At 38.8% G+C, this 15,802-nt stretch overlaps 1 protein-coding gene, 2 long non-coding RNA genes and 1 other non-coding gene across 4 annotated transcripts in view; 2 read left to right on the top strand and 2 right to left on the bottom strand.

Moving 5' to 3' along the window:
- The window catches only part of LOC143747602 (transmembrane 4 L6 family member 1-like), a 484,334-nt gene that overhangs the window by 424,692 nt on the left and 43,840 nt on the right, over positions 1 to 15,802 (bottom strand). The gene's annotated exons all lie outside the window — the stretch shown is intronic.
- Positions 2,679 to 3,197, top strand: LOC143747579 (uncharacterized). Its single transcript, XR_013206758.1, has 2 exons — positions 2,679 to 2,908; positions 2,994 to 3,197. It is a non-coding gene; the product is annotated as an uncharacterized LOC143747579 (long non-coding RNA).
- LOC143747578 (uncharacterized) lies at positions 4,015 to 4,998 on the bottom strand. Its single transcript, XR_013206757.1, has 3 exons — positions 4,795 to 4,998; positions 4,357 to 4,440; positions 4,015 to 4,108 (listed from the first exon to the last, which is right to left on the bottom strand). It is a non-coding gene; the product is annotated as an uncharacterized LOC143747578 (long non-coding RNA).
- Positions 5,861 to 5,934, top strand: trnam-cau (transfer RNA methionine (anticodon CAU)). The gene has a single exon. It is a non-coding gene; the product is annotated as a tRNA-Met (tRNA).

Below are 15,802 nucleotides of genomic sequence, written 5' to 3'. Positions count from 1 at the left end.
TTTGACCCCACCTGTAGCCTTTTGGTCAAATTCACTGATGACATCGGGCAAACAGAGGAGGCTGTGGACACAGGAGGGCCTACACGGGAATTTCTGACACTCTTGATGGACGCCATTAAAACCAGTCGATTTTTTGAAGGCAAAGAAGATGGCAAATACCTGTCATTTGATAGCAAAGGTAATTCACTTTTTGTCACATTTTGACAGTATTATAAATCAATTTGAACTAACCGTGGAACATTGCCATTGTTAGCTGCAGAAGGTGATGAGTATTTCCATGTTGGAAGAATGGTTGCCGTCTCCATTGTACATGGTGGTCCAGGGCCTCGATGCTTTTCCCCAAGCTTCTACCAGTACCTGGTTGGTAAAGTTAAGACCATTGAGGCACCAATTGAGGATATACCTGATACTGAAGTCAGGAATGTTCTCCTTGAGGTAATTGTAATTATGTGTTTCTAAGAATATGCAAGAATTTTTTTTATATATATTTTGATGAACAATCAACAATTTGGACACCCCAGTAGCTTGAAAAACCAGTGTGATATTGGAATAAAACCAGTGACTTCCATGCTTTGTCACTAATATGTAGTCTAAATTCCAACCAATACTCACTTAAAAAAGTTGGGTTAAAATCAACCCAACAGCTAATCCAATGGTGGGTTGATATAGCACCGACCTATTGTTGGGTTATTTTAACCCAATAAATTAGGTAACTAGTTTTACCCAATAAATTGGGTTTCAAAAAACGAATCTGTTGGGTTATTTGGCCAAAATGCTTTAATCAAACTATTATTAATATTAATTATAATTACTATTATTTCCATGAAAATAACTCACTCACTCACAACTTAAGTATATTAACAATGCTTTATTTACATCCAATTAGACATTGCATTCAAAAGTTATTGTTGCAAGTGTTTCAATAAATAAAATAAAAAAAAGTAATGCAATTATAAACTGCCTCATAAGGCAACGTGTTGAAGGGAACACCTCCAGGCACAGAATATTAATGTTAAAATTAATTAATTTAGAGTTATGTTTTAAGTTCTAAGAAATTGATCACAAAAACACAAATAAACAGTTGTAAACATTACAAGTTGTAAACATTTTCATTAAGTTATTGTTTGCAATTGCTTTCATTTACTTCCTTAAAATAAGAAATTCTTTCAATAAATAAATAAATAAATAAATAGAAATAATGCAATTATAAACTGCCTCATAAGGCGACAGTGTGTTGAGGGAACAGCTCCTGCCACAGAATGCTAAAATTAATTTAATTACAATTATGTTTTAAGTTCTAAGAAACATGGAATACAAATACACAAACAAAACAAACCAAAGCTTGTCCAGCTTATCCAATTATAAACTGCCTAAGTAGGCGACAATGAGTTGATGGAACTCCTCCTGGCACAGAATATGATGTTTTATTAACAAAGTTCGGGAGAAGCACGTTCAGATAATTAACACGGGTGGAGAGCACTCAGCAATCATGATTAAAACGTGTATATATAGACTCAGCACTCTCACCTCATTTCTCTGACAGTTTAGCAGCGTCCCTCCACCACCCCTTCTCCACTCTTCTAGTCCTAAACCACTTTACATACAGGGGGGAGTACTCTGGGTTCGGGCCGAATTCCGAGCTCGGAGCCCTCCCCCCGTACAGCACGCCAAATACGCATTATACTTTATTCCCTTTAATTGTATGTAAGTGTGAACTCGTGAAATATTGTGTGTTGTAGCAACTGCCAAACAGCTGCCGCAGGCGTTGGATACTCAATGTCTAAAACATAAAATAATTTAAAGCATGTATCCACAGCTTGTAAAAGGCTGTCTTGCTCTAGTGCCGCTCCTCCCACAATGACGAAGGCTTGTGAGCAGTTGAATTTGTCCCCAAGCTGCAGGACATGAGGGAATTGCCTCCGTTGCTCCTCCTCCTCCAAATACTTGATGATGTTTGTTCCAACCTTTAAATAGAAATTTTAAATGGTAAATATGCACAAATGGATCAAATATTACCCCAAATGTGTTGTCATAAATGATGTACCTACAGGCTGTAAATCAACAAATGCTTGTTTTGCCTCATGGTAAGAGGGCCGAGCCATCTTGCAGCCTGTTTTGTGTGGCAATGGAGGAAGGATAGCTGGCAGGGTTTTTAAAGCAACATCTCCAAGAGTGTCTTTACATAAAACAGAAAGAACAATGGATTAATCTTTAAACAAGTGCATTATATCATAGACAAAATATTATAACTTGACATGAAAGTACAGAGCTGTTGTGCAGGATTTTCTCACCAGAAGAAATGTTATTGGGTACACAAAATAACCCAACATTTTTTAGAGTGTACAGACAGTGTTTTTATTTTACTCTAGATTAAGAATGCTAGGACACTGGAAGAACTCGTGGAACTCGCAGATAAGCACTCCAGCATGCTTCAGACAGCAGGATGCTATAATGCCTGAGGACACTGGAGGATAAGGAAAAAGTTGTGGATGGTTACATCCAGTGGTACTTCACCTACCGCAACCATGTTTACTTCCAGAGGTAGGTCACTCTGACTACTTTGTAAGAATTCAAACGAGAATTTGAATGAAACTCAAATGAGTGTCTAACAAATGTGAGTCCTACTGGCAATAGCATTAAGAACTTACCATGATCTGCCTCTTCCCCTCACCCACAACCCAACCCGGTAATAGGTTCAAGGATGGCCTGGCTACCCTCAACTTTTTCAACGCTCTGGAACAGCATCCCTCCATTTTCCTGCCCTACATGTGTTACAGTGCGGAAGACCTGACAGCCGAGAGTGTAGAGTCACTGTTCCGTCCAGAAATGAGCCCAACTGGTAGCTCAAATCGCCATGAGGAGGAGAGAGTGCTTGGCTACTGGCTGGACTACTTAATCGCTGTAAAAGGTATAATTTTCTGTATGTTGTTTGAAGTGAAGTTCACAAATGGATGATAAATCTCAATGTGTTTCTTTACTCCCAGCCCCCACAGAGGAAGGGTCAGGGATGTCCTTGCAGGACATTCTGATGTTCGCCACAGGCCTGAAAGAAATCCCAGCAGCAAAATTAATACCACAGCCTCAACTCACATTCCAGAAACACTCAAGGTTTCCTGAGGCTAATGTCTGCGCGAACACATTAAAACTCCCGATCTTACCCTCATATGAAATCTTTGAGGAAGCCATGAATTATGGAATCAAGAACGCTCCAGGATTTGGGCTCCATTGAGGTGTCAATCAGAAATTAATTATCAGTGGCAAATTTGCATTACTGTTGTTACTGTTTGCATTGCACTTTGCACTGTTACATTGTTTACAGAAATCCATTTTTTTTTTATAAGAAATTTCTCTATTTGGAAACTTTTCATGGCAGATTTACATTGCTGTTACTGTTCGCACTTTACTATTTGTATGGTTACATGGTTTACAGAAGTCCAATGATTTTTTGTATAAGAAAAGGTGCAAGTTTCTCTATTTGGAAACTTTCCGTGACAGATTTACATTGCTGTTACTGTTCGCACTTTACTGTTTGTCAGTATTTTAACAGTTAAAAGAAATAAAATAATTTTTATAAGAAAATGTAAGTTTGTCTATTCTGAAACATTTTGCAAGAGCCATCAGAATGAAGTTTATTTGTTGTTGCATAAATTGGTCATGAAATGTTACCGATCTAGCATGAAAGTCACCATTAGCTTCAGCATACCGTATTTATCAACACTGTTAACACCAAAAGCATACATTGTGATGGTGGAAAAAGTAAGGGAAGTCATTGCAATCGATTAATATCTTTGCTTTTAATTTAACCTTTAATTTAAGGTGTCCATATCAGTACACCACACTGGAGGCAATGCTGTCTGAAAGAAAATAAATTGCCTACACGTCTGTTAGTTCTCTCTCTCAAAGACCAGCCATTTCCTTAAGTCTAATGTAGTTGTCAACAGCAGCTGGCCAGTTGATGGGTGGAGCGAGCTGGTTCTGTCTCTCCAAGTTGGCAAAATATGCTTGGAGGTTAGCATCTCCACACAAACTGTTTGTGGGTGGCAGAAGGTCTTTGAACTCCTGTAACACTTGGGGATCCACTGGGAATCCACAATCCCTTCCACCAAACCTAAGGCCGCACAGAAAGCACAACAGTGAACTCATTTTGAATAGTGTTTAAATCTCAAAGGGAAACCAACCAAACATTTATTGAAAATGACAATACAGGTGTTACATACAAACCTGTGAGGCAGGTTGTAAATGGTATCAGGTTTCCCAGATGGACAGAGAGACTGCCGGACGGGTCTGATGGTATGGTTATTCCAAAGCTCTCGGTGTTCATCAAGCTCTTTCTGAAAGATGCCCAGGAACACATACCGTACAAGGCACTTGTGTTCATGGGTGCCATTGAAGTAGTGTCTCTCTCTCAGGTCACTGAATAAATCCATCCAGAACTGTGTCCTAATAATGGAGTACAGTGATTTTAGTTTTGTATAAATGTTTCTAATACAAATACTTAAATTATGTGACAGTCTTGGAAAACAACATTCTGCACTGCATTCACCAGTGCAGAATGGACTGTAAACACTTATTACAATTTGAAACAGTCAACCATGCACACTAATCCTTTTACTTACCATAACTATTGCACAATCGGCAGTACACAGCCTGATCCATGTATGACGCTCATATAAATAAGCCTACATTTTCAAAGTCAGCATTGTATGGTTCCAACCCAGCATAATATTACGAAAAGATTACAGAAATATGAAACAGTATTGAAAAATATGTGAGTAACAGTATTGTTAAACGTACCTCTGTTTCCTGAAAAAGGACCACCAACTTTCAATCCTTTGATTGGCAGTTGAAGTGCCATACATGTGGCTGAGAGAACCTGCAAAGTCATCGGTGTGGTCCTCTCTTAAAGAACAGTGGATGGCAGCCATGTCTCCATTTTCTGTCCCACAGTCTGTCCTAAGACGAGCCGGAAGGCCACAGCTCGAAACACACTGCAGGTAATGGTGAGCTATGTAAGGAACTCAGCTTTTTGGAAATATTAATAATCAATAATATCTTGTTATTATTAATTATAAATATTTGGGTCAGTTAATTGGATTAACTTGATGTGGCTGAATTAATATTACAATCAATTAATCAGTTCTTCCAACGAACTATTTTGATTATTAATTTATTCTAATAAAGGGTATCTTCCATGGCCACCGAAGAATAATTATTTCTTCGCCTGTACAGTACTTTGAGCCAGTAGCAAAAACCGTGATCGTAAAGTGACTTGTATTGCAAACAAAACAGAACCAAATACATATTATGTACAAGTTTTATTAACTAAATATAGATATTTATATGAATATAAATAAACTAAACAACATACACACATGAATACATAAATAGGTTAGTGATAGGATGAAATTGGAAACCGGAAGAGGGTCTATGAGAGGAACCATCAGAATTTCATTTTCACATTTCATTGAATTGAATACTTGCATTTGTAATGGGAACAATTCTTGAAGTTGTTGAAAATTGGAGTCGTTGATGGTTCCGGCAGTGTCAAGTGGAAGTTGGTTGAGCGTTCTCTTTCTCCAGGAACGCATGACTGGTTTGGTGAAGGCCTGGGACTCTGTTGAGGCCACGCCGAGCACCCAGGAGAAGTGAGGAAGTCGGAAGGATGGGTGATTGGAGTCGTTGTTGGTTGGAGTCTTTGTTGGTTGGAGTCTTTGTTCCAAAACTCCTGAGATTGTCCTTGGTTGACATGACATGTCCATCCTGACATGACGGCCGGTGTTGAGCAGCATTTTTGGACCTACACCGAATGGCAGATGATCTAGAAGGTAGGGCTTCACCGCTCACCCAAGTCAGAGCACATGCCTCGTTGGCGCAGTTAGGCAGCGCGTCAGTCTCATAATCTGAAGGTCGTGAGTTCGAGCCTCACATGGGGCAGAATGGTGCTTTTTGATACACGGGACCGTGTAAATTAATGAGCTGCTTTCTGTATTCCCTTTTATGCCTTTGTCCATTTCTTCATATGCACTGTAATTGAAATCCAGTGTTTTTTTAAGACTAATGTTGAACAAATGCAGTAATAGTATTACTCTCATATTCATGTCATATGTGTCAGTGTTGTTACAATGTTTTGTTAAGGCTTATATCATTCTTTCATTCTAATGGTATGTCTTGTTAATGCTAATGTAATGTTTTACATGACATTCCTTGAAACTTGTGTCATGACACTCCACCCCATGCCCCCAAACCCATGACATTTCATTCCAAGAAATTTCCAAGAATCCTTGCCATGAAATTCTACTGCATCTTCTTCCGGTAAACATCACAACATGTTATTGCGTGAAATTCAGTTGAATCCGATTCAATCAACATGTCCATTTTTTCTGAAATGTCATGACTTGAAATTCCAAGTGCCATAGAATCCCATACATTGCACTAAAGTGTTACTTTAAAGGTCATGTACTGCAGGTCAGTGTTACTTTAATGTTTGGTTAATTCTAGCATGAACTGAATTGCAGTGCTTTGCCAACATTGCTGCATTTCTGGATAAACTTGCCAGAGGGTTAAAGACTCTAGCTTGACTCTAAAGACTTAAGGACTGGTGTGATGTGTTCATATGTTCTGGTTCTGCTCAGCATTCTGTATGAGCTGCAACTGTCTTATGGTGTTTTTGGGAAGGCCAGTGAGAAGTCCATTACAATAATCCACCCTGCTGGTGATGAAAGCATGCACAAGTTTCTCTAAGTCTTGACTGGAAATGTGACACCCCAAAGTATGTGCACATTTTCGGTAAAGTGTTAATTCATTAAGCAAAATTGGATTGTTATTTATGTGAACTAAAAAGAATTGTGGAACTTGAAAGTGAATCAGTACAGGATCGGTGTAGAAATATAGTTTGTTGTTGTAGTGAGAAGACGGGACTCGTATTATGAAAAGTGAAAGGAGGACTCTCATATAGGAGCTGTGTGCGCCTGCGCCCTCACATCTGCTGAGGATTTAGTGCGACGTGACACTGTGGCTCCTGTCTCATAAATTTTTCCTGTTATTTTGCAGAACTGTCTTATCTGTATACTGAGCCTTCCGCGTGGGGCCTGTAACAGAAACAAAGCATCTAATTCTTGCATTATTTTTCAGGTGATAGTATGCTGATTTAGTTATTGCTTTGACATGACTACTGAAACTAAGGTCTGACTCCAGAGACACACCCAGATTCCTGACTTGATTTTTCGTTGTTTGACCCCTAGACTGAAGGTATGCGTTCACCTTGAGAACTTCATCTTTGTTTCCAAATGCAATGACTTCAGTTTTGTCTTTGTTTAACTGAAGAAAGTTTTGGCACATCCAATTGTTTACTTCATCAATGCATTGGCAGAGGGAGTTAATGGGGCTGTAATCGTTAGGCGATAGGGATAAGTAGAGCTGTGTGTCGTCTGCATAGCTGTGGTAAGCGATTTGGTTCTTTCTCATTATTTGGCTCATTGGGAGCATGTACAGGTTGAATAGGAGTGGCGCAAGAATTGAGCCTTGAGGGACTCCGCATGTCCTGGATGTCCACTCAGACTTATGGTCTCCTATACTCACATAATAACCTCTCCCTACCAAGTATGACCTGAACCATTTTTGGACTATCCCAGAAAGCCCGACCCAGTTTTCCAGCCTATCAAGAAGTATGTTGTGATCGACAGTGTCAAATGCAGCACTGAGGTCGAGTAGTACCAGCACTGATAATTTGCCTGTATCAGTATTTAAGCGAATATCATTTCGATAGGGTGCAGGTTGATGTTTTAAGGTGCTGTGCGGTTTCTTCCAAAATTTTGCCATCAATTTCTTCGAAATCAGACATAGTGACTACTTTCTCAGGTTGCGGTCTGATCTGTCTGACCCCAGCGCAACTCAAGGATGATCTGATCACCTTTCTGATATTATTGATTTTCTCAGAGAAGAAAGAAGTAAACTCACTGCACTTGCTCTCTGAGAGCATTTCACTGGGAATCTGGCTTGGGGGGTTTGTCAGTCTCTCTACAGTAGCAAAAAGAGTGCGCGTGTTGTTTATATTGCTGTTTATAATATTCCAGAAGAAAGTCTGTCTAGCTTTGCCTAGTTTCTTATTGAAAGCATGGATGCTGTCTTTGTAGATGTTATAATGGACTACAAGTTTTGTCTTCCGCCACATGCACTCTGCATATTTTTCACTGCTGCTGAGTTTCTCCAAGGTGCTTTTTGTGTGCCATTCTTCTTCCTGACTTTCACAGGAGCAATATCATTAATTACACTCTTAATTTTTGAGTTAAAAGAATCAAGGAGAAAATCAACAGTCAGCAGATATGCTTGGTGTTAAAGATATAGCCTTCATGAATAGTACACTAGTGTTCTCATTTAAGTATCTCTTCTTGACAGACAAAGATCTAGCTTCAATGGCAGGAGAGATCAATATATCAAAGCGAATACAAAAATAATCAGACAGTGCTACGTCCTTAATAGCAATCGATGAAATGTTTAGACCCTTACTGATAAGTAAATCTAGAGTGTGTCCACGATTATGTGTGGGTCCATGTACATGCTGAGTCAGATCAAGTTTTTAAAACAGTTTTGATTTCTTTTGCCATATTGGTTTCTGCGTTATTTATGTGAATGTTAAAATCTCCAGCAATGGCAAAACAGTCAAACTCTGAGGCAATTGTTGATAACAGTTCTGTAAAGTCCTCAGCAAAGGCTGGAGAGTATTTTGGAGGCCTGTAAACAATGATAAGTAAAATGCGTGGAGCACCTTTTAACACAATATCCAGATATTCGAAAGACGGGTAATTCCCAAATGATATTTGTTTGCATTGATAGATATGTGGCGCGATACGGCACAGCAAATGGAGATGATTGTCCATTGTTCAATGGAGATGAAAGGGTTGTTCTCTTATAACACCTCTTCCTACAAAAAGGAGCAATACTATTGGTATTGAACCCAGTTAAAAAGTAGCCGACTACGCCAGCTAGGTTATTTACTGAAACCCAGGACCCAAATTCACCCAATTAAATAATTCTCACTGAGGGCTGGACACTATTGACACTCAAACAGTAGTAGATTGAATTACAAAATCATTTATTACCATAAAATCAAGATGATCTAATTATTAAAACACATTGTCAAAAAAAGCTGCAGTCCTTAGCACAGTCTGGTATGATGTCCTTATGGTCAATGAATAAATGTCCTGGGTTGGTCCCACCGCACGTCGATCTCCACAGATCCAGACAGTAGTTTACCGGAAGGAAAAGAAGAAACAACTACCAGTATCTCTAGTCCAATGCAAATAAAAGCTAACGTTAGCCTATTACCACTCAATTGCGCACACAAATACCCACACCAATCATTACGCACTACATCCTGAATAAATCACATCACTATAAAGGAAAACCAAGAGCTATGGCTAGTACACTGGCAATTAGTTCTTAGTTTCTATTTGTTATGAATTCGGTGCAAAATGGTCACAGCAATCTTCATCAGACGAGCTTCAAACATCAATTATTGGGGTTTTACTCACAATATGACTGGGTACCCAGCCAACATTGATATGTGGGCCCCATGTGGGTTATATCCAGGCAGCATGGGTTCCTTGTGGGCATGGGCTGAACATGGGCAATTGATGTGGGTCCCATGTGGGTTTCACAATGTGGGTCACATATAGGTATGCCCATGTTGGATGATAATATGGGACCTTCATAGGACCTATGTGGGCAAAATAATTTCATGCTTAAAAAAAAAAAATATATATATATATATATATATATATATATATATATATATATATATATATATATATATTTATACGTTTAAAATTTTGAAATGATAACATTTGGTTGGTAGTCACTTTTATACAAATAACTAATATCATAGATAGCATCGGATCAGTATAACAACTGTTTTAAATATAAATGCATTATTTTCTATTGTGACATTTCGTTTTGTTTGAATTATCATTATTACAACGTTCACCTGCCTATGAATTTATCAAACATGTATTTTATTTCCAATTTGCAAAGCTGGGAATGAGAGAAATTAAGAAATGTCAGAAATGAAGTGGGTCCCATATGAGACCTACGGGTTCAACATGACCTAGTCACTGACTGACGACACATTACGCTTGACAAAGTAGTCCTGCTTCGAATGTTTTTAATTACGATTTTTTTTTCACATATCATTATATCATATGTCATATAATATTTCCCAAAAATAATCGGAAATTTAAAATACAGCTATAAAGATTTGAAATATTCAAACTACAAGAATTCCCCCCCAGGCGCAAGGATACAGTTTCTTTCAAACCAAACGTAGAGCGGTGGCGCCGGCGAACGGGCGAAGCGAGCGACGACTTCATAATCGTTTCTGGATATACGACGAGGTCGTGGATAAAGTAAGGAGGTAAAATGAATATTTTCTAAACATGTCTGTATTATCTGTGTTTTAAACCATAGGGAACCGTGTTTTGGCAACTGAAATGACCTTTAAACAAATTTAGCCGTTAAGTTGTCTTTTTGTTTTTAGGCGCGTAACAGTAAATTATGCCTATTATGTTTGTGGGGCTTAAAATTGAGGTCATTTCTTTTGACAGTAAGGTGTACTTTTGTTTTTGCATGTCATTAATCAAGTGACATTCCCATTTTTATAGATTTTATGCTTTAATGATGCTTTTTGTGGCTGTATAGCCGCATTCACCTGAGGTAATGTAACAAAAAAAAAAAAAGTAGTAGTAGTAAAAACTTTATTGTCCCACGGAGGGAAATTTGTGTTGGGCCATCACCCATGCTGCCGTCAGTATACAGTTAACATACAACAAATTTACAAACCAGACAATATTAATAATAAAAATGGCATAAATTACAACTCCGTACCGCCCTCATTTAACAACTTTACAGACACTGGGATAAATGAGTTTTTGTATCTGTTCAATCTGCAGCGAGGAACTCTAAACCTCCTCCCAGAAGGCAGCAACTCGTACTCTGTGTACAGGATATGCGACGGATCACACACAATCTTTTTAGCTTGCGTTAAAGTAGCCTGTTCATAGAGGGTCTGCAATGATGTCTGTTCTTTTACTCCAATGATTTTCCAAGCAGTGTGGATCATCCGTACCAGTTTAGTTCTACGTGCTACGGACAGATTACCAAACCAGACTACAATACTATATCTAATTAAACTCTCGAAGACTGCCTGATAAAAAATTATCATAAACCTCTGATCCACACCATAAAGTCTAAGACGCCGTAAAAAGTGCAACCGTTGTTGTAATCTACTGCAAAGACTATCTACATGGATATTCCATGTCAATAAATTATCAAACAAGACCCCAAGATATTTATGTGAAGGGACCTGTATGATGGTTTCATTGTGGATAATCACAGGCCTGTGATCACCAACTCCTCTAGGGTCGAACACCATTTCATTCGTCTTATTGACATTCAGAGCTAGGTGGTTATCCTTGCACCAATTCACAAACTGTTCAATCTCTGACAGATATTCAGACAAGTCCTCTGTCTTTTTCAATAACCCTAAAATTGCAGTATCATCTGAGAACTTAATGATGTGGTTATTAGAATAACGCCTTCTGCAATCATCTGTATACAAAGTGAACAAAACCGGTGAGCTAACACAGCCCTGAGGGGCTCCTGTGCTTAACGTTCTGAATTCAGATAGTGTCCCATTAACACTAACCTGCTGCCTACGATTGGTCAAAAAAGAATAATACCATTTTATAATAAGTGGATTGACTTTAAAATCATTCAGCCTTGCAATTAAAAGATGTGGTTGCAAGATATTAAAAGCTGAACTAAAATCTACAAATAAAAGACGTGCATACGAGCCTGGATCATCTAAATGCCTATTTATAAAATGTGTTATAGCTATAACAGCATCGTCTGTACTTCTATTGCTCCTATAAGCAAACTGAAGTTGGTCTGATAGACCACTCACGTCTGTTTTAACAAAATTAATCATAATTTTCTCCAAACACTTCATTATTATTGAAGTAAGTGCTACAGGACGATAATCATTATTCTCCTTACAGCTAGCCTTTTTTGGGACAGGGATAATAGTGGAGCTCTTCCACATAGAGGGAACTGTATTCGTGTCCATAGATTTCTGATAAATAGGGCACCAGGCTTCGGCCAACTCTCTACTACAAGATTTTAGTAACCGCCCAGAGATGCCGTCCGGCCCAGAAGCCTTATTAGGACAGACCTGTGAAAACAGTCTCTCCACCATGTTCTGGTCAATAATTATTTTAGGATTATCCAATATAGACAAGGCATCCAGTGCATTTGCCTGCTCCTGTGAGAAGTCTCTTACATCAAATCTACAATAAAAGTCATTCAACTCATTTGCCTTTGCCCCCTCATCTATCACATTGATAGATCTTTTGGCTGGAGCCATGTTTGTCATATATTTCATAGAATCCCATAATTTTTTGGTATTCATAGTCGAACAATGGGCCTCAAATTTCTCCCTCTCCTTTCTCCTAGCATTCCTTAGTTTATAATTCAGTTCCTTCTGTACATCTTTCATAGCTGCAAGGTCTCCTCTCCTAAAAGCCATTTTTTTCTGTACTATGCACTCCTTAATTTCCTTAGAGATATAGGATTTATTATTCGGATATATAGTTATTATTTTTTGGTCTAACACATTATCTTTGCAGAAAAGTATATAATCTGTCATAGTCTCTACGGCCTCCTCTAGATCCAAACTTTGAAAGACGTTCCAGTCAGTGCAAGAGAAGCATCCTTTTAACGTTTCAATTCCATCATCATTCCACACATATACAGTTTTAGTTTGTGGTTTACTGCTCTTAAGCATGGACTTATATGTCGGAATTAAATGGACAGCATTATGATCAGAGGAGCCTAATGGCGATTTAACCTTAGCTATATAGGCATTCTTAACATTCCCATAACATTTGTCCAAGATGTTTTTGCCTCTCGTATTACAGTCCACATATTGATGGAATCCAGGCAACACAGCATCAAGTTTACAATGATTAAAATCCCCTAAAATGAAACAAGGTGCTTCAGGGGTACGACTTAATTGTCTATGAATACAGTCTGCTGTAAGTTTAGCTGCATTTGCAGCATTCCCACTAGGTGGAATATAAACGATACATATTAAAATGTTTCCGAATTCGCGTGGAAGATAAAAAGGCCTAAGGCTTACACATACCAGTTCCATGTCGGAGTTACAGAGCCGCTCCCTCACGGAGAATTGCGAGCACCACTTTTGGTTAACGTAAACACAAATACCGCCCCCTTTGCTCTTGCCTGAGTTGTCATTCCTATCAGAGCGTACCAGAGAAAAGCCTTCCAGGGCAATGAACGAGTCCGGCACGTCTTCTCGTAACCACGTCTCCGTGAACACAAGCAGGCATGAATCCCGGTACTCATGTCGAACTCTGGTATTGACTCTTAACTCCTCAACTTTGTTTCTCAGGGAGCGGGTGTTGCAGAGAAGCATTGAGGGTAGTGGTGGTCTTACTGCCCTTCTCCGTAATCTCTGCCTTACACCGCCACGTTTTCCCCTCTTCCGCGTCCGTCTCCGACGGCTTTCCCCCACTGTTCTCGCCTGTAATTCCCTCGGTAGCTGGGGGGCGAGTGTGTGACTAGGCTGGAGCAGTAAAAGTTGGTCACGGGTATAGCACAGAACCGCCTCCGACATCAACAAGTCCTGATTCACCAACATGGAATCGCATGTAATCAGCCATACGGTTAAAATCAGCATCAGTCCTCTTAATAAAAACAGCATCGTGTACATCTTGTGCCCAGAATGTTGTGAAATACTTTTATACTTTAACTGTTTCCTGTTTGAATTATGTTTTAAAATGTAATCAATCCCTGTAATGCAACGTAGTTTTTTCAGCAACCACAAAAATATGAAGCAGCAGAACTATTTTTATCATTGATAATAATCAGAATTTCTGAGCAGCAAATCATCATATAGAGTGCCGAAGTTATGACGTCACTTTGTAGGACAACTCGGAAGTTAGCGGCGCATGGGTTCCCTCGATCGAAAAGCTATGCATCTTCCCCATAGACTTTTGGAAAATCGCAAAAAATAAGATCTGTGTTCAACAAAGAGTTGTGACCCTTACACGTTTTGTCTATCAAGATAATCTTCACAAGTTAATCCAAAATTAATACATTTTGAAGCCTATATAAAGTTTAAAAAACCACAAGCAGACACAAAGTTTAAAAAACCACGAGCAGGTTATAACTGGTGTGTTTTATGTCATAGATAAAAACGTGAAAATATTTTTTAGAGGCTTTGTTAAAGTGTAAATTGCAGGTTAACCACCACAATCAATTAATGTGTTAATTTAAGTGCTCAATATATATATATATATTTTTTTTAAATAATTTCTGTCTTAAAATACGTTAAAATAACATTTATTGGGGTTTCTTCAAAGGTAGCATGTTTTTTACCGTAACTGGGTGATGACGTCATAACAGGGAGTAGCAACCCGTACTCTGCTAGATTCCTTCTGTTTGCGGTTTGACTATGGAGAACGACTGGGAGACTGAAGAGGAGGGAAACCATCAAATTCTTGATGGACCACAGCCCTACAATTTTGAACCAGTCAGGCGTGAGAGAGGGGAGGAAATTGTCAGAAATCATGGCCCTCAAAGAGTTATTAATGCTTGGTGTGAGGAAAATTAGTGGAGGCTTGGCCAGGTTTCCTGGTGAGTAGCTAGAGCTAGCCTAGGTTAGCCTGATGCTAGCCCGGATAACATTAGGAAACAAGCTAAAGTCTTTTCAAAATCTTGCCATCATGTAGAATAGCAAGAAGGGACAACAACTGAAGACATTATTTACTTACATGGTGTTAGTGGTCCTAATCAGAGCTGTAGAGATGCACACACTGCACAGGCACAATGGCACTTTTGCTGGCATCCAGGCACGTGCAGAGGGGGGGGGGGCTTTTGTTTGCTTTTGTTGCTTGAGCTCCTGCCCTTTTGCCCCTTGGTGCCCAAAGTGCCCTTTTGTCAAGGCAAAATTTCCTCTCCTTTTTTTGTAATTAAAGGCCCTTTTGTGGATGCCTTCCCAATCTAACTATTAGTAAAATTAATGAATAATAATTTATCCGTAAATTAAATGACCCACATGATGACCTTTCACCTGACGAACTCATCCGGGACGATTCCTGACGCTGCACGCGCATTTTTTAATTTCGCGCGACTACGCGCACTACCAGAGGATATCTTCAACTCTGCGGCTGCTGGTAAGTGGTGTTTTATTCTCAGCGAAGTGATTTTGATGTTTGTTTACTTATTATTATTATTTTACAAGAACGACGTGAAGAGAGCATGCAGAGATGTTGTTTGTATTGCTGTGTGTAGGCTGTAGAAGTAACGTTAGCTTGCTGTTTGAGGGAGAAAAGTTTCACGGGCGTCGAGGGGTCTGGTCTTTTTATGTTATTTCACTAAAAACTATTATTTTTACTTTAAACTATTATTATTATTACAGTATTTATTTAAAAAAATAGTGCCATAAAAATGATCACAAATCTGGTAAGAGTTTAGGCTTATTATCACATACCGTTAGGCTTACCAATATCTTATGTTTTGTGTGCAGAAGCCTCTGTGAACATCTCCCCTAATACTATTAGGCTACTATTATTATTATATTATTATATTATAGCAGCCTGGGCAGAATCTGCAGCTTTACAGCAGGTCAGTGAGCTAGTGAAGGTGCCAAACACTGTCAGCTGTCTTTACATCTTGTCATGGTCACATAAAAAGGATTTAATCAGCTAATATATCTCTATATGTTTGT

The sequence above is a fragment of the Siphateles boraxobius genome, unplaced genomic scaffold (assembly GCF_051911475.1).
Source record: "Siphateles boraxobius isolate OS27281-9 unplaced genomic scaffold, OSU_SipBor_1 23, whole genome shotgun sequence".
NCBI lineage: Eukaryota > Metazoa > Chordata > Actinopteri > Cypriniformes > Leuciscidae > Siphateles > Siphateles boraxobius.
This window is presented reverse-complemented; position numbering and strand designations above follow the sequence as displayed.